At 48.4% G+C, this 26,123-nt stretch overlaps 1 protein-coding gene across 1 annotated transcript in view; it reads right to left on the reverse strand.

Annotated features, from left to right (window-relative positions):
• Galnt2 (polypeptide N-acetylgalactosaminyltransferase 2) overlaps positions 1-6,957 on the reverse strand; it is a 91,536-nt gene extending 84,579 nt beyond the window's left edge. Inside the window, exon 1 of the mRNA XM_013014746.1 lies at positions 6,874-6,957. The gene's annotated coding sequence lies outside the window, so the exon portion shown is untranslated. The remainder of the gene's footprint in view (positions 1-6,873) is intronic.
• Positions 6,958-26,123: the final 19,166 nt, after the last annotated feature.

Genomic DNA, 26,123 nt, shown 5'->3' on the forward strand with positions numbered 1-26,123 from the left:
ACCTAAGGACACAAAAGGCAGAGGGCATGCAGGACATTCCCTGGAGGCAGGGCATGTGGGGAGGAAAATAGGATGCCTGAGCCCACTTCTCTGAAATTCAGTCACCACAGAGGTCTTCACACCTGGTAAGGCCCAGTCCATCTTCCTCAGAGAAGCTGTCTGCCACACTGTGGACTTCCTACCACTACTCTGTACACCCACAGTACAGGACAAAGGCCTTGGGCACCTCAGCAAGTGGTTCTCTATGAAGCTGCTGGGAATGAGTGCTTCTAAAACCAGGAGAAAATCATGCAGCTGTCCAAGCCCAGCGACAAGACACCAAGCCCAAGCACACTGAGGACCGGGAACAGGGTCAAAAGACAATCAGGGGGGCCCTGGGCTGCTTCAAATACCCAACACCAGTAGCCCAGGGGCTATAGAAGACTCAGCGTCGAGGGCAAGATGCTAGGAGGACTTGGACCTAGCTTCTAGGACTTGGACCTAGCTTCTAGAACAGCCAGCCCAGACCCTCTGTAGATGGCTGGTATGTGGCTATCGATTCTGAGTAAATGAGAAGTGGAATCTGCCTGCTAACAGGCAACACAGGTGCTCTGAGGGACAAAGGCAATCTTGGCAGTAGTGTATGTGTACATATACGTGCACACAAATTACAAGGACAATGTGGGACCCAGGCCACACACGCTGGTGGTAACACACACAGTGACTGGCAGCCAGGGGCATACAGCCTGCCCAGCTCTGTGGGTGCTTAAAGGAGGCTGGGACACTTAGCACTTGGGGTTACCAGGCAAACGGGGAGTCTCACTTCAGCTAGAAACGTCACCTGGAGATCTGGAGATCACTCAAGGCTGCCACAGACACACAGACAAGCCATCCTTCCCACCTTGGTTTGGAAGCCCCCTTTCAGGACTAGCACACCTTGGTGCCCATCAGCAGCTGCCCTGGAACTAACTTTCTCCTCTGGAGTCCCAAGTCTCTTACCATCACCCTTGTCTCCCCCAACCTTTTCTCTCCCACACCCTCCTCTCCTCTCTTCATGCAGAAATCCCAGCACAGGTCAATATCTATTTGGAGGCAAGCATTGTAAGAAGAAAAACATCTCTGGATTTGCTCTAAAAATACTATCTTTTGTGTTCACAAAGCCTTGCAGGAGATGACAACACAAGCCAGGCAAAGCCCTGTGACTGCTAAGGTGGCAGCTGGGACCACCACAGCTGTGGGACACTGGCACATTAAAATGTTCTAAGGAAAGAGTACACATGAGTACACGTTTGGCTGGCGGCCAGGCCTGGAGCCCCTCTGCATGAGGCTGGCTCCCCTGCTGGTTCACAGGGACAAAACGGGCTCACTGTTTTAACTCATAACCACAGTCCCTATATAGTACTAGCACACCTTCTCAGTCTCAAAGCTGCCTGGCCTGGGTGCTGAGTATACAATCCTAGATGCTGTGAAAAAGCCCTAAGACAATGGAGTCCCTCAGGAACAGGGCCCCTAAAATAGCTCCTCCACAGCCATCTAGGGGTCTACTGACCCCCCCTGGACTGATTAACCCCCACAGGCCTGCAATCCACCCCCCCGCCTGCGGATTGCCTCCTCCATCTGCCAACATCCCCAATATCCAAAGCAAGAGTCCTGCTCAGAGGCAAGGTGTGGGACATTTACTCTTGCCACCTCAATCTTTACAAATGCCTGAAACACACAACCTCCTGTCTGAAAGGAGTTACTTTAACCTAAGGTTTAAAGATAGCAAACCCACCCAGAACAAAACCCTTGTGTCCCTATTGCTCTCACCAGTGTGTGTGTTTGGGGGGGGGGAGGTCTACTAGAGGTAACAATACTTGTGAAACTTGAGAAAGATCAGACCAGCCAGTCTGCCTTTTGGCCTGAACATGCCAATGGCCTTGAAGAACTGATACCACTCTAGTCTGTACAGAACTCGCCTCAATCCTTCTCTGTTCCCCTTGGGTGTGTAGCACACCACACACTGTTCCCTGCTAAAATGTATACTTTATAGTATACTTCCATTTCCCTTCAGTAAATGCAAGTTCAGTATAACTGAGCCTGCACTCCAGTACACAAATCTATTCTGTATTTGAGTAAAACCATCTTTGCTTTGTCTTAACTTTGGTCATAACTTCTAGGTTTACAGCGGACACAAGAGACAGACTTGGGAAGGAGAACCAGCTGGGGGAAAGAGTAGGTGCCATTCACCCGGCATGGGTATCAGGTCTGCAGCACCTTCTCCCTCTTGCTACTTCCCATTCCTTCCCATAACAGCACCTCATCTTTGGCTGAATAGGGTTAAGATTTCCCTACCCAAATGACACAACCACCAAGTGCAGGGCATAATTCCTGCCCAGTTCCTTGATATATTCTGTGATTACTCCAAAGGAACAAGCAGCAGAGTCCTGAAGAGGATCTATACTCCCCTGTGTACCATGGCCCTACTCAAAACAGTCAGACCCAAGTGCCCATCAGCAGATGACCAGGAGACAAAAGGTACACACCCATACAGTAAAGTATATTCAGCCTCAAAGAGGAAGGAAATCTTCAGTAGAGAAATCTGAAGATAGTACTGCTAAGTCAAACACACCTGTCAGGACTGGGAGGAGAAAGAATTACTGTTTACTGAACAGAGCTTGTTTTGCAGATAAAGAGACTTCTGTGGCTGGGTGACACAGACAATGGGAATGTTAACACCACTAAACTGTACAGTTTAGTGTAAGATGTGTAAGATGGCAAATTCCATGGGGTATGTGCTCTACTACAATGTTTAAAAATAAAGCAGAAAAAGCAAAAAGGAACATAGCCAGAGGCCAAACGAGAACAGTCTGGCGTGCCTTTGTGTCTGAAATGACCACAAGGTCTCTCCTCTCCTTCCAGCTCTATCAGGATTCCAAGATATACTGCCAACAAATGGTGCCAGCATTTCCAAACTAACCAGCTCCTTCGGGTCTCCTGCAGGAGGCTCACAGGCCCTTGAAGTCATGGCTCACCTGAAGGGTCTGAAGCATCATCATCTGAACTGGCACGTACAGTTCAGCTGTGGTATGTGGGACATATGCACACTTCAAAGGAAAGGAGAGATTTTTTTTTTGTGATGACACAGACAAAGGACGAGGCTGTGTCAGGGTCTCCATGAGGACAGGGCCAGGAGAGCAGGAGCCAGCTTTCCTCCCCTCACACTATACCTCGGAATTGAAGCAGGATCTTCCACACACAAGCAAACCCTGTCACTGGGTTGTGGAAAGGCACATGCTGCTAGGAGTTACTTTGTGTTCTGTTGTGCTGAAGGACTTAGGACAATTCACTCACCATGGAAAGGTACACAGCCAGTCCCTGGGAATGGGGGAGAACACAACACAGACAGAACACAGCATGGGACACATGAAACCAGGACACATTAATAAAAGTCCCAGGGCAGGCATTGGAGCAGAAAGCCAGGGAATCTTCCCACACCCTCAGAACAGATTCTGAATTTCTACAGCAATAAGCAGTGATTTCTAACAAGTAGTTGCAAACAGGTACAATCCTCTCAGAAAGGCAGAAGCTAGTTGTGGTCACCTGGGCACTGCTGTTCAGAGGTGAGATATATAGTAGTGGCATAGCCAAACAGTGGTAGTGGTAGAAGTCATACAAGGTCTTAGCCAAACATCCTGGCCATGCTACTCTTTACTGACACACCCCCAACAGAGACTGGTCATTCCATTTACCCTGGGCAGTCTGCAAACTGAGTGAGGAGTAGGATGAGCCTCTCCCACCCCCCAGGAGGTTCTCTGCAGGCCCACTGACTGAGGTCAGCCACTGCACAGGCCTGCCTCCGTCCTCCTGGCAGCTCAAGGATAAAGGAAGTGGGGAGACAGGGACAAGGAAGGTCTGGGGAACAGAGAGGTCCTGCAGGACAGAATCTCCATCAAATGGCTCTCATCTGTCTACACAGACACAGTGGCCAAACAGAAACACAGGCCTCTCTGGGCCTGCATGTTTTCCCCATGTCTAAACAAGTCAGGACAGATTCTTTCTGGTCCCTTCCAGCACTCTGCCATTCTGTACATCTACAATTAAAGGGCTTCAGGAGCTTAAAGAGCCTCATGCTGAGGAGACACAGTGACCCAAAACAGTGCTATTCTCCAGCATCCTGAGTAACAAAGCAGCTGGAAGAAGCTCTTAGCTTCCTAAACACGTACTGTGACCTTCCTTCTCCCTCAGCTTTGCTTTTTCTCTTAGAATCTGTTTGAAAAAAGAGACAGAAACCTACTGTTCCCTCCTCTTCCCAGTGCTGTCCTTGGCAGGACTGACCCTGAGCCGACCAGCAGTCTGCCCAGCTTCCAATAGGACAGGAGTAGAAAGGAACGCCACGCTCAGCCAGCCCCCACTACGCTCGCATGGCTGCTGTCTAGGCCAGAGGTGTCCAGCACTAGAAAGTTGGGGCCTGTTGCACAGATCTACTCAGGAGCCCAAGCCCAAGGAAAAAAGGGCCTTGTAATATGCTGTTTGCCTCCACAAGCAACTCGAGGTTACTGGCCTTCACACCTATTGGCCCATGATCTACAAAATGCTTTCTCACTCATCAGAAGGGCTACATGAGGAAGGAAAGGCTTCTGCACTACAGGACTGCACTATAGGACTTTTCAAATCCAGCTGCTCTCACCTAAATTTTCACATTTAAATACACAGGAGTAGAGGAAGACCCGCAGACCCCTCCATGTGTAAGGATCGGGCGCAGCAGGGACACTGGATGCCAAGGACCTTGTCAGGCTATCAGGCCTCCGAGAGCAGATGCTGGGCACCATTCCCCACATCCTATGTCCCTGGCAGAGACATGCAGCTACAAGCAAACAAAATACAAAGAGAAAAAGGTAAAAGGGACAGAATAAGCACAACTACTTTCAAAGCAAATCAACACTAAGTTACAGGAATGAAATCCTTACTTCTGATGAAAGAAAATAAAGGCTGAACCACACACAATACTTTTGGACCAAATCCTCTTTTCTCTGTCTTCCTTCTCAGTGTGGGCAGCTGATGGGGTTGCAACAGAGCTGACTCCTCCAAAAGAGCAGAGGTCTGTCTAGTCCTGCCACCCTCCCCTATAAGGGGACTCACATGCACCCCTTGAGCCCCATTCTTCCACACACAAGTCCAGCAGAAAACCTCCAGATGGCACGAGGTAAGAGGAGATGACATTGTGTCCTGAGTGGAAGACACTTCCAAGCAATGGGCCCCCGCTATCCAGGAAACCCAGCCTGACCTCAGCATGACTCAGACTTGGGTTTGTCCAGCCTTCTTCCCTGCAGACCAGGCTCAGCCGGCATAAAGCTCCAAGATGGGAGAGACCTGGGCCTCCCAGACCCTTCTGCTGCAGTGAGCTCTATCAGGCTCCTCGTGGCAAGCCTTTGGGGACACAGCTGTAAAACGGAAGCTGAGGGGCTGGGAAGGTGGCTCAGTGGTAGAGTGCTTGCCTTGCATGCATGAGGCCCTGGGTTCGATTCCTCAGCACCACATAAGCAAAAAGAAAAAAGTCAGAAGTGGCGCTGTGGCTCAAGTGATAGAGCGCTAGCCTTGAGCTGAAGAGCTGAGGGACAGCATCCAGGCCTAGAGTTCAGGCCCCACGACCGGACCCAAAAAAACGGAAGCTGAGTGGGGAAGGCCCCACTGCTGGTAACACTCTAGCCACACGCAGCCAAAGTCTTGGCTGCCCGGTGCCTACCGTGACAGGCCAGGCCTTGTGAGAGAGGAAGTCGATGGCTGGGCCACAGGAAAGGGGGAAAAGGGGAAAGAAGAAAGCTGGCTCTTGGTCTGAACATTAGCTCATCCTGGCCTCTGCCAGATGACTGAGGGCCAGGTGAGGGCTTCTTCCTCTGCTGGAAGCAGCCTCTGTCTCTGCTGTACAGAACACACACTGCAGCCTCTGCCTCTGCTGTAGAGAGCACACGCAGCAGCCTCTGCCCACTCATGTAGGCTGCTTCCTGAGTCCCTGGGGGCAACAAGTGAGTTCTGAAGATCTAGCTGTGCCTCATAGCAGAACACTGCCCTAGCTGAGGATCAGACACAAGGCAGCTGCATCACTGCTGGAATTTGCATCAGGGAGAGATCATGGGCAGACAGGCCTTTGGACTACCATGAACTCTGCAATGGTAGAGTGGTAGAGTAAACATGGCAGGGCCTAGTTCAACAATCCAGGCAGCAAGGTCCAGGCCCACTGTGGCCTGGAGCTCGGAGCAGGTTATCTGCAGATTGATGGAGCAAGGCACATCCCAATATGCACTAATTAAATGTCTGTAGGTTCAACCACAGCTACCCAACACCACCAGAAAAGCAAGAACCTGAAAGCAACGCTCACTGACCACCAGCCACAGGCTATGAGCACACAGCTCATCTCACATGGCCCAGAACATACCTGTTCTGACCCTGCAGAAGAGAAGAACACTGAAGACTAGAAGAGGCCATGGTCTCAGGTTTCTCAAGTGATAAAGGGCAGTTGCAGAATTCAAACCAAAGCCCAGCCTGCCAGAAGCAAGGCCTTTCACCTGTCTGCAAGGAAGCAGGAAGATCTGCACACCCCAATCATGTTCTGAATCTCCCCCTTCCCGTGCAACTTCCACATGAAAACCAGTCTCACAGCTTCTTGGCTCAGGTCTGACAACTCACAGGAAAAAAAGACAAAAGCTAAGTTGAGCTAAATCCAGAGCAACCGTCACACATCTGAAAACAGATAAAGTGAGAGAATGCACACAAAAATGTAATTATACAAAAACAATAGCAAGCCTTTGGAATGGGTGCAAATAAAGCCTGTACTATGACAGAATACAATAGAGATGTCAATGACAGTTCTCCTGTGTGCCAGGCACCCAAGTCTGAGCCCACTGCCATTCTCACCTCACGAGCAGCAGGCCAGATGCTGACACCAGCCAGTGGGTCCAGGATACATGGTTTCTCCTATCTGCCTCTTCTGAAATGAAGTTGACAGGACATTTGTCATGGTTTCCCCTCAGAGAGGTGACAGTACATCAAAGCTCTTAACACCTGAGATTTAAATTAACACCAGCACTGCTTTGAAATGATCTAGCACTCAAGATGACTGAGTGCTCCCTTTTTGTCTCATTTAGGCTTCACAGCAGGAAAGCCAAATTGGCTGAGTTCTTACTACTCATAGTTGCATAAAATCAGAGAAGCCAGAGCAAGGCAGACTGCTCAGAAATTTGTCCAAACAAATGGTAGCAACAGCCAGCATCTGGACTCTCCGTGCTCTGGGCCTACAGCACATGACCAGGGAAATGGGGAGCCGGCCAGGAATCTGACATGTTCAAGGGCCCACCCACACTCTGCTCCTCCTAGCCCTGGCAGAGGGCAAAGGTCACACTATAGTATGCCTTGAGCACCACCGGGAAAGGGTCAGGACTGTGTGAGATAGCTTCCTAGCCCTTTCCACAAATGGTGTCTAGATATTTGGATACAGTGATACTCTGTGAAAGCCTCTCATACCCGAACATTGTTACACATGGGGTGAGGGGTGAGCTTTAAAAACAACCAGACCTCCACTTCTCAAAAATACTGAACAAAGCCAGGCACCAGTGGCTCATGCCTGTAATCCTAGCTACTCAGGAGACTGAAATCTGAAGATTGCGGTTCAAAGCCAGCCCAAGCAGGAAAGACCGTGAGACTCCTATCTCCAATAAACCACTAGAAAACCGGAAGTGGTGCTGTAACTCAAGTGGTAGAGTGCTTGCCTTGAGCTAAAGAGCTGAGGGACAGCACCCAGGCCCAGAGTTCAAGCCCCATGACCGACAAAAAAAAAAAAAAAAAATACTGAACAAATTCAGACAGATTAAGAATTAGATATGAGAGTCCTGAAAGCTAACCAATTATTAGAAAAACAAAAATAAATACTACTTTCTGACTTCCAGGCTTTTTTTTTTAATTGTGAAAATACAGTTACAATTACATGGGCAAGGTAAATGAGTACATTTCTTATCAAGCATTGTTGCCTCCTCCTTTGTTTCCCCTTCCCATCCCTTCCCATCTCCCACCCCCACCTTCCATAACCCCCCCCCAGCCAAAGTTGCAAAGTTCATTTTTCGACATAACGACTTGTACATCTCATTGTTGCAATGGGTCCATCTGTATCCCTATTTAAATGATTTGTTTTTTCCCTTCCCCTCCACAAATTATACCGTCATCAAATAAGTGAAAGCAGGGGTTATACTGTGGGGGAGGGACATACAAAGCAACAAAGAAATCATCTTATAAATATGTTAGAAACAATCACAAGAAAGAAAAAAAAACATTTAAATACTTATCTTGGGGTTCATTTCACCTAACATAGACTTCCAGGCTTTGAGATAGGCTCTTCTAAGCTTAAAGGCAATGGAAGGAAAAGGCACGAAGGAAAAGAATGGGCACTGATCTCTGTAAAGCTAGCTCTCCCTGTTTAAAAAGAAGTCTGGTGAAAACATTGCCAAAAATAGACCAGGGTTATGAACAGCCAAGGTCAAATGAGAAAGTCTGGCTAAGAGATCAGAAAGCACATAGTGAGAAGCTCTTGAAGTCAGGAATTAAGGAAATCAACATGGAAATTGAAGTCAGGAATTAAGGAAACCAAAAATACAGTCTATACGGGGGCTAATAAATGTCAATAAAAGCCTTCCAGATCACATAAGATCATTACTTATAAGGTGTTAAGTTTTTCATGGTGGAAAAAAAGCTTATAGCACATGATTATCTCAAGTTTATTAAAAACCAAGGAGAATAGACCATGGAATCATGCCTGGAGTGTTGCTCTGCGGTATGGATATCTGTTTCTTCTCTCTGCTCCCTTCTGCTCACCATCTGAGTATCACTACTCTAACAGGGAGGGGACCCAGAAACAACAGGCATCTGGTAATTTAGCAGACTTTTATTTGGAAAAACACAAAAAAGCAATGAAAAACTGCTGTAATTCTTGCAACTGCTGGTTTCTACCTGCTTCAAGAACTGCACAGATGCCTTTTTTCATTAAGTTTCACTATTCTCCTTTTCTTTCCAAGCAAACTCCAAAACAGAATGCACAGTAATTATATAATAAGTCCACCAAGGTCCCTTCATTATGGTTCCAGATCTCCCATTCATCAGCAAGATCCAGCCCTGTGTAACACCACAGGGCCAGTGCATGCTACAGGTACAGCCAATCTGGGACCGGCCAGACCAATGGACACCAAGCCAGGAAACAAGTAAGACTCTCCATATGGAATCTGGGCCATTTGGCAGTTTGGGGCTACTTAGCCTGTCTATCTCCATCTACTCTGATACAGCAGGTTACTTAAAGTGTCCACAGCTTGATCCGCCATCCCTGGTCTCCTCCTCTCTCTAGGCCTTCTCCCCACACTCACACATTCCTACTCCTGTGAGCAGCAAGGAAATCAGGCAGAGGCAGCCTTCTGTGGACACCCTCTTCCCATCTTGGATCCATTGTCTTCCAAGCCCTCCCTTGTCTTCCAAGCCCCCATGCCTTCATCCTGATTCAATTTGCTGCTTTGCTGCCGTTCTGTAAACTCATGAGAATGGCTCAGTCATCGTCATCCAAGCTTGACTTTGAACACATGAGAGTGGTTGCTGAGACATCCACACATGCCTGTATGTAAACTCCACAAGTAGCAAAGGTCCCTCTGCAGGCCCAGGCAGACAGAAGCTCCCGGATACTGGTCCTACTTCTGCTGGAGAATGTCCTACTTGGGGACCCACAAAGGTCAGCTCAGGCCCCTCATGGCCCTGATGCTGTATATTTCCACTGGCTGCCTTGTTGGTGAACCCCAAACAGCTATGTCAACTGGCGCCCTGAGGCACCTCACCCCAACTGTGAGGGTAAATGGCAGGCTTCCAGATCCTCTACAGCTAGGTGTAACACGTCCCTGGCATGACCCAGCAGCATCCAGAAGCAGGCACAGCCAGAGCTCTAAGTGCTATTCCACAGCCACTCAATCACCTCAACAGCAGTGCCTGTGCTCTGACTGACGTGGGTGATGAGAGTCCATGATGCACAAAGGCATACTAGGACATGCCACTAAGAGTAGAAGAGCTGGATGAGGAAATCCCTCAAAGCCTCACTACAAGGGCATAATCAGGATTCACTGACGGAAGGAAGACATGTAGCAGTAGAAGGGGCAGCAGAATGGTCTCCACATGTCTGAGAGGCCCCACGTGTAAGACATCAGAACCACCGAGTCTCCTGATACTGACTATGGATCCGTGAGCTTCAGGGATCCTTTGCTGTAGCTCACGCTCACCTTACAAGAAGGAACACTGAGGCCATACATCTGTCTGTGTGGCTCCAATGCCATTCAAAGGTGGCAGTCCTACAGCTGCACCACCCAGAGAATCCCAACAGGCAAGTGATATCTGTCCTTGGGACAGGGACGTACACAGCTAATGCTACACTACTGAGCTGTAGCCTGGGGCAGTCCACACCCCTCAAGCCCAGTGCTCCATACCAAGTACCAAGGCATGTGGCCCTATAAGACACTCAGGCTTACTGCCTTCTCTTAAGAGGTAAGTATGGTTTTCTCCCCAAGTAGCCAACAGGCTACAGGGCAGAAAAGAGAAAGTGTTAAGAAATAGAAACCTTCACAGCATATCTGCAGTAATTTAGAAAACTTGGCTTTGGATCCTGGCAACATAATCTATTTTGAGTATGAGACAAGCTAGCTAATTCCTAATGAGCCAGATTGGAAACACACTTTAAGTGAAAAGCAAGCTCATCATGAAACAGTGACAGGCCCCAAACACAGGCACTTCCAATGCTCCCAGCGGCCACATGGCCCTGAGGAGACCATGCTGCCATCTGCTGTGGGCTTGAGAAGGGGGCTGGAGAAGCATCACCAACCCAGAAAATCCCATCCACTGTTCCTAAGCTCAGTACACACCAGAGGGGGATAGCTCTGTTGGATGCTGAAGAACAATTAATCCCTGGGTGAGGCCAAGATGCCGGTCCAGGGCAGGTGACCACAGCTCAGGAGGGCTGTGACCTGTCAGAAACACAGATGAACACACAGGTGCCTGGCCACAGTGCCACAATTTATTCATAGCAATACAAGTTCACAAGCTACATTAGTTTTGTGGCTAAAATTGGACAAGTACTACTGAGTTCACTGAGAGCCCTGAGCAGTGGCTCAGCCTCCGGTGCTCAATCCTTAGTTACTAGTATTAACTCGGATCTTGCTGCCCTTTTCACATAATATGTAGGTTGAAGAATGTCAGGACAAGGGGGAGAGGCTGCAGGATTCCCAGGGCCATGCTGTGAAGGCACAGGCAAAAGAGAGCTGACACAGATGGAAAAAGCCTCCATGAGGACCAGAAGTTTTGCCAACCATAGGTACAGAGCTGTTTGAGGTAGAGCTGTCAAATGCAGCTCCACGTGGCAGACTGTTTCAAATGTCAATTTGAAGTGGATGTCAGAGGCAGGAAAAGCTGGGCTCAGACTGGAGCCCCTGGACAGAGGCAAAGCCCAGGGACGGTAGCAATTTCCCTGGATGTGGTTCCTGACAGTTGGCCTGGTGATGGTTCAGTGTGCCAGCCTTTCTCCCTCTCAGGATGCTCCTCCTTTTATAGACCCAGGTGAGCAGGTAAGTTAATGGGTGTTTCTAATAAGCTTTTGTATACTTACAGATGCAACGGTATCTTGTGTGTTAGCAGATGGTAATTATTTACTCATCTAAACAAGATGCAGTCATGCTATTTTGGCACTTGTATTCAAAATGGAGTAGCTTCAGTCAATGCTGTTGGTGTATGAAAAGGAGTGACTCGAGGCTATGTACAGCCTGAAGCTGCTACTCCATACAACATGGAGCAACACAGGGCAGACCTGGCCTTACCACATGTGCTCCACAGGAAACTAGGGTCAGAAGGACCCATCTGTGGCTTGGGCTGCTCCCCTTACCCTTTAGTAGACATGCTGAGGAAAGAACAAAGTCCCACATGCATCTGTGTCCAGCTACTTTCTCTGCTTTAAGATTACTTCTACTTTTTGGAAGCAAACCCAGAAAGAAGCAGCCCCACCCTGCACACACAGAACCAAGTGTGACCTTTGCATACCAAGCAGTCATGCCAACGATGGATCCAAGCCACCAATACAGATCTCAGGGCACAAACCACTTAGAGTGGCTACAGGGTTCAATCGAGGAGGGTTAGAGCCAAATATATCAATGCTCCCACAGAATCTAAGCATGGCAGCAGCAACTGCAGTCCCACTTACCCCAACTCCACATGTGCATCTAGCAGTGTGTTCACATGTAGAAACACCTGCATAAAGAGAATGGCTGTGGCAGTAACTAAGACAGGAAGCCTGTAAAGGACAGGGGCGTCTGGCAGGACCAAGACCGTGCGGAGCAGTGGCTCCACAGACACTAGAGAAGACTCAGAAGCCGGTCCTACCAAGGCCAAGCCGCAGAGAAGACAATCTGCACCTGAGCAAGATATCCATTCAGCATATGCCTGTGTTCCCACTGTGACACTAGGGCCAATAGGTCCTCAGAGGGTGTGGGACCACGAGGTGGACCTTATCTGGGCCTCATCTGGGCCCTCACAACACTCTATGTCACAGCATGTAAAGCAATGCAGTGGTAGCAAGCAGGGAACTAGTTATTTGATACAATAATTCTAGCTGTGCACATGGGTGGATGACAAACTGTTCTGAAGGATTCGTGATGGAGCACATCTGCTGAGGAGCACCATAGTACTGTGAGGTGCTCAAGTAGACACCATTCTTCAAAATAAAAAAAGGCTTCTAGGGTAAGTTTTAAAGCAGACTATTGTCTTCCAAGGCAGACAAATGGAAAATCCACAGAGATGAGCAAGGGCATGTCAGTTTATAACAGAGCCTCAGCAGGGCGGGCTCATGGCAGTGTGTGGGGAAACGTTCACCTGCACATGAAGCATCGGGGGAGAGGTCGCGGTACCACTTCAGTCACCAATGGGAAGAGCATAGGTTTTCCCAGGTACTGGTGCAGATAGGAACACTTGTCCAGCACCCATATAACGTGTTAGCAGCTTACAAACTGCCAGGCTAAGCAATAATGTTGCAAACATACAGCATGGACTAAGTGTAAAAACAAGGTCTGTTCTACGTCCTCTTCTCCCTACTCCAACTCCTGAGAGGGTGGCCGTTGAATTCCAGTCCCAAGTGCCTGGCCAGTTGTGGTGATATGCTGTGTTGCTTGCCCCTCATCCACCCCTAATCAGCCTCTGGAAAGAGCCACAAAGCCACGGGATCTGTAACCTAACTCCAACTGAGGCAGCTCCCTGGGGGCTGTCGCTGGGGAGCGCAGGTGTGGCCCATTTTCATTCCTGCTCACTCTTCTATGCATTGTGGGCTTGGGAAGCCACCCCACCCCACCCCACCTCCAAATCTCATTTCCTAGGCCAGGTGGTCCTCAGCTGCCACCCCTTCTAGTCTCAAACCAAAGTGTCACAGCACTGGTGGGGTGGGGGCTGCCACACCCATCCTTCTCACACACACACCAAACACACACATACACATTCGCAGACATGTGCACACACTGCCACACCCATCCTTACACACATACACACACACACTGCCATACCCATACACACACAGGCACACATGTGTGCACGCGCGTACACACATACACGGGAGTCCCTCTCCTGGCTCCACGGCTATGCCCAGCCCCCCTGAGCCAGCAAGCACCCTTTCATCCATGGAGAACTCTCCCCTCGCCATGAGGCTCCAGGGCTGTGCTTCAAGAGAACTCCTTTGTCTTCCATCTGTCAGGGTCCACCCTCCCCTGGATGCGGTGTGTACTGCTCCAGGTTCCTCCTGCTGTCTCCACCCAGCCTAGGAGTACCCAGGAGACCACTGTCCTGCCCAGCATCTATAGTCTGGTTCCTGAAACATGGAATTAAGGACAGGGCACAGAGATTAGGAAGGGGAAATTAAAACTAATCTGAACCCTTTCAGGAAGCATGTCACTTGTGTCCCAGTTCTGGGGAAATGATGCTGCTAAACATGGAAGAATTTTTTTTAAACAAGCCAGGCACAGTGGCTCATATCTGCAAGCTCAGCTACTTGGAAGTGGAGATTGAACGATCATGTTAAAGACTAGCTCAAGCAAGAAGTTCCTAAGACCCCATCTCAATCAATAAAAAGCTAGTGTGCTGGTATTTGCCTGTCATCCCAGCTGTGTGGGAAACATAAATAGGATCACAGTGCAAACTACCTGGACAAAAAAGCAAGATCTTGTTTTCAAAAATAACCAGAACAGAGCAGGGTGCCAGTTGCTCACACCTATAACCCTAGCTACTCAGGAGGCTAAGATCTGAAGATCATGGTTTGAAGCCAGCCTGGGCAGGAAAGTCCATGAGAATCTTATCTCCAATTAACTACCAAAAAGCTGTAAATGAAGCTACGGTTCAAGTAGTAAAATGCTAGCCTTGAGTGAAAAAGCTTAGGGACAGCACCCAGGCCCTGAGAGCAAGCCCCAGGACTAGCACAAAATAATAACCAGAAGACTGTGGGCATAGCTCTAGAAGTAGAATACCTGGCTAATGTATACAAGACCCTGAGCTCAAGTCACACCCTACCAAAATAATTTTTAAAATAAATAAAAACAATCCTGTCACCTCGCTTAAATGGAAGCTGGACATAAGCTCCACACCCTCAGACTTTTCTGGCCAATCTAATGTTCCTAATGTTCTCAGGGCCTAGGAAAGAGTCCTCAGCCTGGGTCAGCTACCAAGTCCCTCTTATGCATAGTCCATCACCCCCAGACCTCCAGTGGACAAGCTGTATTCCTTCTCCACATAGCTTGGGCTTTGTCAGCGCCTTTGATATTCCCCAGAGACACAAAACCTGAGACACAATCCTAGCTGAAAGATTCTTGATCTTAATACAGTAAACCTTTCATCTCTCCTTATTTAACTTTAATTTAAAAATATGCATGCAATCAAACTGTAACCAGCCCAGTGACATTCTTCAGAAGGGATGATATGCAAACTGCAAAGCTGAAGGGCACAAGGCCCTTCAGCCAGATGGCCTGTCTCTCCTGCCCACCCTTCTCTTGCTCTTATACCCACTCTAGCTGGCTGCACCTGTGAGGTCCCCTACTCTACAGTGTGTACAGTTTCTGTCCTGCTTGTGAGTGTTCTAGTCCACTGGTAGCTTCTAATCTTCCCAACACTGAGCAGTGCCTAGCAGGTAGCAGGGCAGAACCAGACCTGGGACATGTTTCATCCTCAGCACAGGATCAGGCCTTCCAACCATGTCTGCCACTTGGACACCATCAGGTGTGTAGCTGAAACAACAAGTAGTGTGGTTGTACAGCACGGATGGTAGGCTGCAACCTGAGTCTGCACAGTCTGGTCCTCAGGAAAGCTCTGTCTTAGGCCCAACTGAGTGTAGTATACTGAGCTACGAGGCAAACCCAAGGAGACCTTCAGTGCAGCCTTGCCTGTCCCAGGACTCCACTTGGAGTGCTGAGATCATGGGCAGAGCTCAGACCTAAGACAATATGACTCTTACTTCTTCAAGAAGCTGAAGGAACTGGGCAAGTTCAGGGTCACTGGGAAGACACAGCACCTGCATGCCAAACCTCGCTAAGGAAGGGCTGCTGCATGCCTCCTCTAAGCACCAAAACATCATATAGTGTGTGTGTGTGTGTGTGAGAGAGAGAGAGAGAGAGAGAGAGAGAGAGTGTCCTACTGCAATTGCCACTGGACGAGGCAGACAGATTTCCATATCACAAACAGATTTTGGAAGAACTACTAGTGGTGACACACCACTGGTGACAAGGAGACAGTACAGCCACTGAGATCTGAAGGTTCCGCAGCATTTACCAACCAAAATACTACATGCCAAGTATCTTCTCTGCTGTCACCTGTGTGCATCAAAGTTAAGACAGAAAACAGAATCAACTCCAAGAAGTTATCTGTCAGTTTGTACTTAATTTCACACTGTACAGCTCTGACAACATCATCTCTGCTTTTGTCTTGTCTTGTTTGGTGCTAGTAAGTAAACCAAGGTCATTGTACCTGTGAGGCAAGCACCTGACCACTGAGTTACACCATCCCAATCCCTGTTTCTTCTTAAAGCTGAGCTACCATGCATGTGAGCAACCGAGGTACCACTGAGTCCAGACAACAGAAAGTCTGCTTTTACTACAGAGAGAAACCTGGGCCATTGGAGCTTGCAAAGTTCACCTCGTGGCACTGCTGTTTTTGGACCTTGACAGTGCTTGGTAGTAGTTAGGGGGTTGGTTTCTGTGACCTGCCAAGCATACCGGTCATTTTCAGAACTTCAGGTGCTGAAAGCCTAAAAAAGTAGGGTAAAATAGGACCCCCCCCCAAAAAGCAATTAAATGTTTTTATTACCTGCAATACAGGAAAAGGACATAGCATACTCGTTGCTGTATACATCACACATATTATTTTTGCTTTTCCATAACAGAAAAATGAGAGTAAGTAGAGCCTCCAGGGAGTGAGGTAAAGGTTATCTCCACAGGGGCTCCACCATGACAATCCACTGAATGGGAACAAAGCAAAAGACAAGGCTGAAAAGTGAGGGCGAGGTAAGGCAGCTCTGAAGCCCAAAGGCTGGGGTGTCCGGAACTTCACTGTAAAGGATGGACTTGCAGACGCGGACACAAACACACAGACACACAGACACAGACACACACACACGCACACAGGCACACACACACACACACACACACAGGCATGGCACATTCCTGTTCACTCACTAAACCACTGTGGCTTTCTAGTTTCCAACCCATGGGAAGAAAACTTTTTTTAAAATACAGCTAAGAAACATTTGATGAACATGAACACTAGCCCTAGCAAGAACTCTTCTCCCCATATGCTAGGACTTGAAGTATTATGGGAAGACCAGTTCAATAGCCACAGTGCAGCCACTTACAGAGGCTTTAGGCTATGAACCGAGCTCTTTAAATCTCCATCCAGCAGAAGATGAACTTTGTCAAGGAAAAGCTACACAGTGTGTTTTTAAAACTAACTACAGAAGAACTGATTTGCCAAGTAAACATGCAACAAAAAGAAGCACCAGGCCTCTCCCTTGTTTGTACCACATCCTATTAATCTAGGTCAGATGTAAGCATCCGACACACAGCAACAAAATGCTTTCTGATCCCCAAGACTCCATGAAGACATATGCTCAACACATGCGCTACATGGGGTTATCAGTAACTGGAAGTGTGCCCCATTAAGGACTTCCAGCCCCCTCTAAGAGCAAACTACATGCTACACTACACTTGCACAAGTGCCAACACTAGATGCTCACATTAAACTAAGCTCAGTTTCCCCAAGGAGGCGTATATGGGCTCAGTCCAGTCTGAGCTGGACCCCACTTCTGTACTAACAGATATGGAGGAGAGAAACCCTACTGCAGAGAGAAGCAAGTGGCCACAAGCCTGCAGGCAGGATGACCCCAGTGGACAGGACTGCTTCCGGGTCAGGTCCTCTCTGTGAAGTGATATCCCATGGCCACCTCTCTGCTCTGCTCTGCCAGGCTGCAGTAGGATACTTTCACTTGTAACCAAGAGGCTTTAAAAAAGGAGATATATTTTTAAACAAAGAGCACATAAAGCAGCTGGCTTCAGGTCCAAAGCTCTAGATTTTGTATTCAGGCTACCTTCCCCTTCCTCTATGAGAAAGTCTTCCATTCTGGATCTTGCATAAATTTCCCCAGTCAAAGAGTTTTCATTTTAAGAAGCTTTAGTTCCAAACAACCTGACAATTAATTTAATCCAACAAGCTAATCAAAGTGAGAGGCATAACAGCAAACTTGTTTCTATTCAAGTGCAGGCTCTGGGATTTAAAGGAGGGAAAATCAGAAGACTGAAACACTCCCTGATGCTTTCTGCAGGAAAGAGGAAGCCAGCCACTCAGTCTCTGCATTAAGAGTGAGAGAATGCTTGGAGAGATTTGTCACAGTTTCCTGATGGCAGGAGCATATCCTGATGTGATGGGGAGCATAGAAACAGGCTTGAACCTGTGTAGCATGTACATTTAACATATAAAAATGCACTGAATAGTGCTGTGAACATGCTTGAAACATGTCACACCCATGCATGGAAGCACACATGCCACGTATAAAGGAAATAAACCACGACACTTGTGAGCACATGATCATATGAATCTGTCATGATCATGTGGCATGTGCCATATGTGCACATGTCTATATACAAACAAAAGTCACACTCCCATATGTACATGAATATAAACATACGTGCACTGTGTTCATATGTATTGATGCACACTGTATGTATGTGCAAACACACATTCCCACACACTAACCATGACCCACCCGCCCCTGCTAGCTTCTGCCTGGCCAGTGGCGCTACCCATCCTACCATGAGCCTCTGCTTCCGTTTCCACAAAGGTCCAGTGGCATAGCAGGACCAGCCAGGAGGAAAACAGACACTGCAATCTTCTCCAGCTCTGCAAATCAGGCCCATGTGCCAGCTATACTAGATTCGTGCTCAATATATCCACACTTCCAAAAGACACAAAAGCCAGAAAGCACAGGTGAGGGGACCCCTTGGACTCAGACATAAGTAGAGCTGGAGCAGCAGCAGGAGCAGCTTCTGCGGTGCCTGCACACACACTAAGCGGTCTGCTTAAACTGCCTCACTGAGTTCTCACATTTAGTGAAAGTGGAGAAGAACAGTAGAGGACAGGGATGGAACCTGAACTCAGGACCATGCTCAGGCCAGTTGTGTACTGACCTGTATAATGGCATACATGCTGTTCACCGAAGTAGCTCAAAGGAAAACAGACTTGACCATGCTGCTCTCTCAGGAGAGAGCAGAGACAAGAAATTCTTTTGTCTCTAAAATATTCCTATTATACAGATAAATGCCAATAAAGAGAAGGATTCACAAAAACTGAAACCAAAGTGTTTTCTCAATAAGCTGTAAAGCCGGGGAACGGGGCGGGGGGGGGGGGAGTCAGTTTAAGGTCCCTTGGGAGAGACCTTCACTCAGGCTGCCCAACACTGTGCTGACAGTGGGGCAGAGCAATCTGACCATCTTTCTAGCCACTCAGGGGGCAGCTGCTGCACAACCATTTTCTTTCCTGTGTCTGGCATGCATGTAAGTCACAGTAATAAACTCAAGCCATGCTCACACCCCATGAACACAGCATCAGCCAACTGGGTGAAGATGAGACTTCCAGCAGTGGCTCATCCAAGCTTAGCGCCACTCTGTCCTAGTCACCCTGGCTCCAAGGTCAGGCCAGGTCTGTGCCCACACCCTCTTCCAGGGCCTACTGAAGCTCATCCCTCAGCCTCTGCTCTTCACAGAGATGCTGCTGCCCCAGCTGCCAAACCTCTCCACCTCTCAGTCCCCAAATACCCCTCCCCGTCTTCTTCCCCTGGTATCCCACCTTCATTTTGGGAGGCTATGCTAGCCCACTACAGTCACCCCCAAGAGCCTGAGGACAGCACTATACCCAAGAGGTTGTCCTGTTCACTCTTCTATGTGCCAAAAGGATGTTTCTGTCTGTGCTAGACTGAAACATAGCCTTCTCCGAGTTCCTTTAGACCAAAGTGTAACCTCTGGGTCCCTTTAGACCAAGTAAAGCCTTCTCCAAGTTCCTTAGACCAAAATGTAGCCTAATCCAGGTTACCAAAGTGTAACCTCTGTGTTCCATATAGTCTTCTCTGAGTTTCTTAAAATAACACTGCCCTCCCTTCCCCAGGAACAACAATGAGCAGCCTGAGGAGGTATCAGGACTGAAGGTAACCTTTAGCACCCTGAAAACTACAGGACCAGGGTGCGTGGCAAGTCCACTGAGCAGTCCAGAGGAAAGACTGGCCAGAAGGAATCTTCCTCATTGCCTTTCTGAAACATCTCAGTCTCCAATTACCCTTTGACCTATCCCCTGGGGCCCAACTGGTCCTAGTGGTCCACTATTCTTCCCACTATCTCCAGCCTCATACCAGGCTACTTTTTTGCAGATCTACCTCTGTCTCTATCAGGAAACCTGGGCCACTAAAATTCTCTACATAAATTCTCTGTCAGTCATAAAAAAAACTGCCAAACAGTCAATGGCTCTAGGCACAGGGTACATAGCATAGGAAAGGAGACCTTAAGGCTTAGACCCTGGCTGGGGTTCTCCCACCTGTGGAAGAGATGGGCTCTCAACTAAGACAGAAATGAGCAGAGCTCCTGCCACATCTTCATGTCTCTAGGGTCTGGAATTTGGGGACTCAGGCTTCTGGAAGGATTGTGTGATCAAAACGATGATGGCAGCACTTGTATGCAGTTAGCACCAAGCCAAGCCAAGGAAACATCATGCATGGTGCATGCAGAGCCATAAACATATTGCGTGTGTGGCATGTGGAGCCATGGACACGTCATGTGGGGTGTGTGTAAAGCCACGGACACATGACATGTGGTTCATGTGGAGCCATGGACATATCATGTGGGGTATGTGTGGAGCCAGGGACACATCATGCATGGTGTGTGTGTGTGTGTGTGTGTGTGTGTGTGTGTGTGTGTGTGTGTGTGTGTGTGTGTGTGTGTGTGTGTGTGTGTGTGTGTGTGGCCACAGACATATCATATATGGTGCGTGAGGTTATCCCTCCCCCTTCTAAGTCAGGAACTCAAACAAAGTCCACTGGCTGAGAAAATGGTGGCCATGTGACAAGGCTGTCCCTATGCAGACCTCAGTCATGAGCCATAAATCACAGCTATTTAAATGCTGGCTGGCTCCTCTGGTTGCAGGACCCTCTGTCACAATGTCCCAACCCCAGCTGTACTAGGGGGCCTGAGGCAAGGGCTCTGGACAGGCCTGCATGACTGTCCTCCAGGCCTCTCCCCACCCACGTGAGGGTGCAGAGCTCAGGTGGAGGGCACAGAGGGCCCGGACCCAGTGGATGGCCAGAGCCCCAGCCCAGGGGAAATCTGCTCCTCCAAACACAAACCTTTCAATCCAGGCCTAAGCCATATAAGAGTAACAGGGAGCCAGGTACTAGTGGCTCACACCTGTAACCCTAGCTACTCAGAGGGCTGAGATCTAAGGATCCCGGTTCCAAGCCAGCCAGGAAAGGAAAGTCCATGAGACTCTTGTATGGCTCAAGTGGTAGAGCACAGTCTTGAGCAAAAAAGTTAAGGGACAGTGCGTAGGGCCTGAATTCAAGCCCTAGGACTAGCTCACATGCATACACACAAGGAACAGGTGTGTCCATCTTAAAAATGACCAGGGTAGAAAATGAGCATGTGAACGATGCCACAGCAAGTAACCAAATTCAGGGAGAGAGAGGAAAAGCTCTAGACAGCACAGCACAGGTCACCTAAGTCAAGGGTACAAACCATTGCATCTTACCCACATGAATCTCCGCTTTCACATATACCATCCACATTTTTTATACACATCATTCTGCTGTCTCATCATATATATATATCATTTTTCTTTCTCATCATTTTACACACATATTTATTGTCCTCCAAAAATGAGGGAAATCCCTCCTAGGACAACATTTCAAGCCCACTTAAGTCCAAATCAACTGCTCTGTCAAAACTGTCCTTGTACCTTCACAGACAAACCCTTTTTCCAGGGCTCAGCTAAACCCCTGTCAGTGGAGCCTGGATTCCTCACCTGAGCAGGTCCAGGACACCATCTTCACACAAGCCAGTCAGGAAAGTTAAGTCCATGAGACGCTTCTCTCCAATCAATCAGTTCTGTGAATGAGTCTGCTCATCCTACAACACAACCCCAGTCACCTCACAGTGGCAATATTCAACTCTGTGCACACTCACAAACCACAGGGCTCCAACTCTGCTCCTGCCACACAGCAAGGGGGTGAGTCAGAACCAGGGAAGAACCCAGGACCCTTAACTTACCCATGAGCCCTCCTGTAATGCAACCTTACCCTAGTCCTGGCACCCCAAAGATATTGCCAGACCCTGATTCTTTCTTCCCTCACCCTGGATTTTACTTTTAATATCTCAAGCCTAATGAACATCTTCCAGGAAGATTTTTAGCTTAATGATACACATAAACCACCCTCCAAAATTCCTGCTCCAACATAACATAAACCATGCTTACACCATACTTAAACTATGCTTCATCTTGAGTTCAAAAAGTGCTATAATTCTTTTTACAATCAGTAATTTACACATACCCATCTTTTGCAGCTAGAGCCTCTCCCAGTCTATATGCACAGTGGGTTTGCCCATGAGGGACAAGTACCATCCAGGCCCATCATCATTCCTTATCTCCAACTCTGTAAGGCACTCATCACAGACTTCACATTTCAAGTTCCAACACTGTAGTCCTGCTAGGGGGAGACCTTCTGAAGAGAATGTCTTGCGACCCCAGGTCCATACCAAGGTTGGGTTCAGAGCCAGTTCCTCTCAAGAGCGCTGGCCAGAGCCACAACCAGTCCTTCAGACAATGCCAACCTTACTGCAGGACAGACCACAGGCCTTCACCTCATTGTGAACATACAGGATAACAACACTGTCCTTTTCACACACTGTGACTGGCATAAGGTGAGAGGATAACAGGAACTGGTGCCCATGCTGCCCCATGTGAAGAAAAGTACTCAAGTCTCACAAGGGTGCTGACAAACTATGACACCACAGCCAGCATCCTGCAGTTCAGCAGAGCCAGGGCAACTCCAGGAGGAAATGAGCAAGGAGAAGTGCAGCAACACACACATACTTGCTCCTACTCACAACACAGCAAACACTCTACAGGTATTCCTTGCTGGTTCATGGCCTGTCTCTTTCTACCTCTATAGGCCCCCCGCCCCCTGATGTGAAGTGAAAGGACTGGATGAAAGCTAAGCACAAAACAAAGCTGAACAGAAAATAGAAGGTTCTGATGTCACAAGCTCAGGCCACAGGCCAAGCTACTGGCACCTGCAGGATCTCAGTGCCCCGGCAACCTATTTCTCTCCAGTTCTTGCCCCCAATCCAGAACATCAATGTATTTCATGACCCGCTGCACCCAACCTGGAAGCTGTTTCAAAGCTTTCCATTTCAGATGCTGTACAGTTAGGAGGCAAGGAACCATGGTCCTCTGACTGGAGGGACACTGACCTGAGGCCGCCAGCTGGTTCTGAAATCTTTTCCACAATTATAGAAAAGGGCTCCTCTAGACTTCTCTGCTTAAATCTCCCAGAAGATGAGATTTTGGTTTTCTAGACAGTAGTTTCATGGAGGTAGGGAGAGAAGCGCAGCCAAATTATACCAAATAAAGCCAGAGATGACTTCACCCCTACCCCATGCCCTCCTGTGCCCATCCTCACAGGCTTGGTTGGTAGACTGAGTGAGTATCTTCACCTACAGGCATAAGGGGAGATTTAATCAGCTCATTCACTCTTTAAAGTGAAGTTACTGGGGATGAGAGAGTGTCAGCATTCTAGTGGGACAAAGGACTCAAGACCACTATGCTATGTGCTACCATTCTAACCAGAAAAGGGGTCACAAGTGGCCAAGCTGGGCTGTCACAGTAGATGCTGTCAGGCTAACTAGATGAGGGACCCTAGTGGCCACACTAGACACTGTCACTCCACCTGGATGCAGAGAGTTTGTCACAAGAAGTCCATATAAACTAATGTCAGATTTAGGTAGATTCCCATCTACCTGTTGCAAGCAGTAATACTTTCCTGTCCTCCCAACAGGACCCCTGGGAGCAGCCACATCTGCCAAAACCTCACCCAGAAAAGAAGCCCAGATTCTGTGTTTATTATTCTTTTGGGCTTCTAATTGCAGACACACCCTAATGGAAGACTGGCCTAAAGCTGTGGTTCTTCTGAGGATTTCTGAGGCAGAACTCATTTCACTGCTCCATTCCTGCCTATACCCGAGAGTCCCAGCCCACATGTCAGGGCCTGCCAGTGGCCAATGTGACAGCAGGAGCCAAAAGGGCACTAGAGATGGCCGAGTAGACAGGTCTGACTTGCCCTCATAAGGCTGTCTCTGGTTTTCTTGGTCCTGACTTTAAAAGGAGAGTGAAGCTTGTTTTTCAGGGAGGAAGGTCCTTTTAAAAGCCACCTGAGGGCTGGGAAGGTGGCTCAGTGGTAGAGTGCTTGCTTCCTCAGCACCAAATAAGCAAAAAGAAAAAAGCCAGAAGTGGTGCTGTGGCTCAAGTGGTAGAGCACTAGCCTTGAACTGAAGAGCTGAGGGACAGCGCCCAGGCCCAGAGTTCAGGCCCCACAACTGGACCCAAAATTTAAAAAAAAGCCACCTGAGTTTTGTAAGCACTTAGAATCTACCAGCACTTGAAATGGGCTCCTCTGATGCAGCAAATCCATCTTTACCTTTTCCATGATATATGTGCTTACGAAGACAATCATGTCACTTCACCAGTGAAAACCTGAGGAAACAGGGCTGATTCGGGAAGCGAAGCCCTCACCCGGCCTCTGCCTTCTACCTGGCAAAGGGACAAAAATGAAGATAAAGATATTAGGCCCTAAATTTCTCCAAGACTGCTATTCTTACTACACAGCAGTCTACTGAGACTCAACAACTGCTGCATATCCCAAAGGGAAAGAAAAATTCTCAGGAGAAACATGAGTAGTATGCCTACAGAGGGACCACCCCCGATGTCACCTGATGCCATCATTAACACGTTCTTCTGGCCAAGAGCTTGGCTGGCCAAGGCTGAAAGCTGCTAAGACCACAAGGATTGCATCAAGAACCTCTCATAGAGCCTAACAACAGCTCTGTTTCCTACTTGACAAACTGGAAAAACTCAACTTGAGTGGCTAGAGCCTCTTAGGTCTATGCACATACTCTTCCCCATGCACTGGGTGGGCAACCATGCAGGACAACAGACACAGGTGCCAGAGCCAGGAGAACCATAAAATCTAGAAGACAAAGTTCTTAGGCAAGTTGCCCAGGATTTCAGCTAAGTAAAACTGCTGCTAGGACTCAACTCTGTATTTTAGCCATTCACTGACAATTCATGGGCTTTCAGCTTTGTGCTACAGATGCAGCATTGGGAATACATCTGCAGGTAATTTGCAGCCTTGGCCCTAGAGGCATCTAGGCCCAGTGGGGAAAGAACATGTCATTAACTACTCACTTGTGAAGTGCAGGTGACATGAAACTCCGGTAAAGCAACTTCTAGACTGGGGCATCTCATAATCCTGTAGTACAGACAGGGCTCCTGGGTACCACATCAACCTTCCAGACTGATCCCCTCTGGGCTTGGCCATACTATGTGCAAAGCAAGTGTAACCACACCTCCCAGGGGAAGTGACAGACTTGCACTCATCTCTGCACTGTAGTGGAAAGAGGGATTCCTCCAGAATCAAAGCCCAAAATGCACAAACTGTCCATAGTAGTAGTGTGGTAGCTACAGATTGGTGCTGACTTGGCCATGGCATTGTGACACACACTGTTCCCAAACCAGTCTCCCCAGCTGGCATTTCTCAGGATAGCATCTTAGACTGTGTGGAGAGCTTTGTCAGAGGAGCTGTGTAGCCTGGGTGGAGATTCACAGAAGAGTGTGCGTCAACAGTGCTTACACCTGACTCCCAAAGACATCTGACCAAGTGTGCGTCTCATGCCACATTGTCCACCCTGGGCTCCGGGTCCCTGAAGCTGGTCAGAAACAGGAACAACCTGTGCATGCAAATGGCAACCAGAGAAAAGACCTCAAGGAAGCCAGTCTGGGCAGGTGACTCTAACATTCCAGGCCTCTGAGCAACTGCAAAACACACCATGTGCACATAATGTGTGCTTTGTAGAACTGCCAATGTCACAATGTGTAGGAGGCCAAAAGCCAGCTCTTCTAAGGAAAAAAAAACATCTGAAAGTCCTGAGGCAGCATGATCCTGTGTGGTCAGGAATACCTAAACTGGGCCCGCCAGCTCGGTGCAGAACTGCACCTTGTGCCCTATGGCTTGGGGTCTCCACACAACCTCCAGCTTTTTGTGGGCTGAATCCCCCTGGGCCTCATCTCACATCTTGGTCAGCCTCCAGCACCCAACCAGCACTCACTGGACACATTTCTAAAACCAGACACAAGAAATCTATGAACTACACAATTTGTATAGTTCATGTGGTCTAGGAAAGAATGCTACTTCTCAGTATGTAACGTGTACTCTACAAAAACAGGTAAGTCAACAGAGGGAGGGGTGGAGGAGATAAGAAAGTCACTCCAGTGAC

The sequence above is a fragment of the Dipodomys ordii genome, unplaced genomic scaffold, assembly GCF_000151885.1.
Source record: "Dipodomys ordii isolate 6190 unplaced genomic scaffold, Dord_2.0 Scaffold24, whole genome shotgun sequence".
Lineage (NCBI taxonomy): Eukaryota > Metazoa > Chordata > Mammalia > Rodentia > Heteromyidae > Dipodomys > Dipodomys ordii.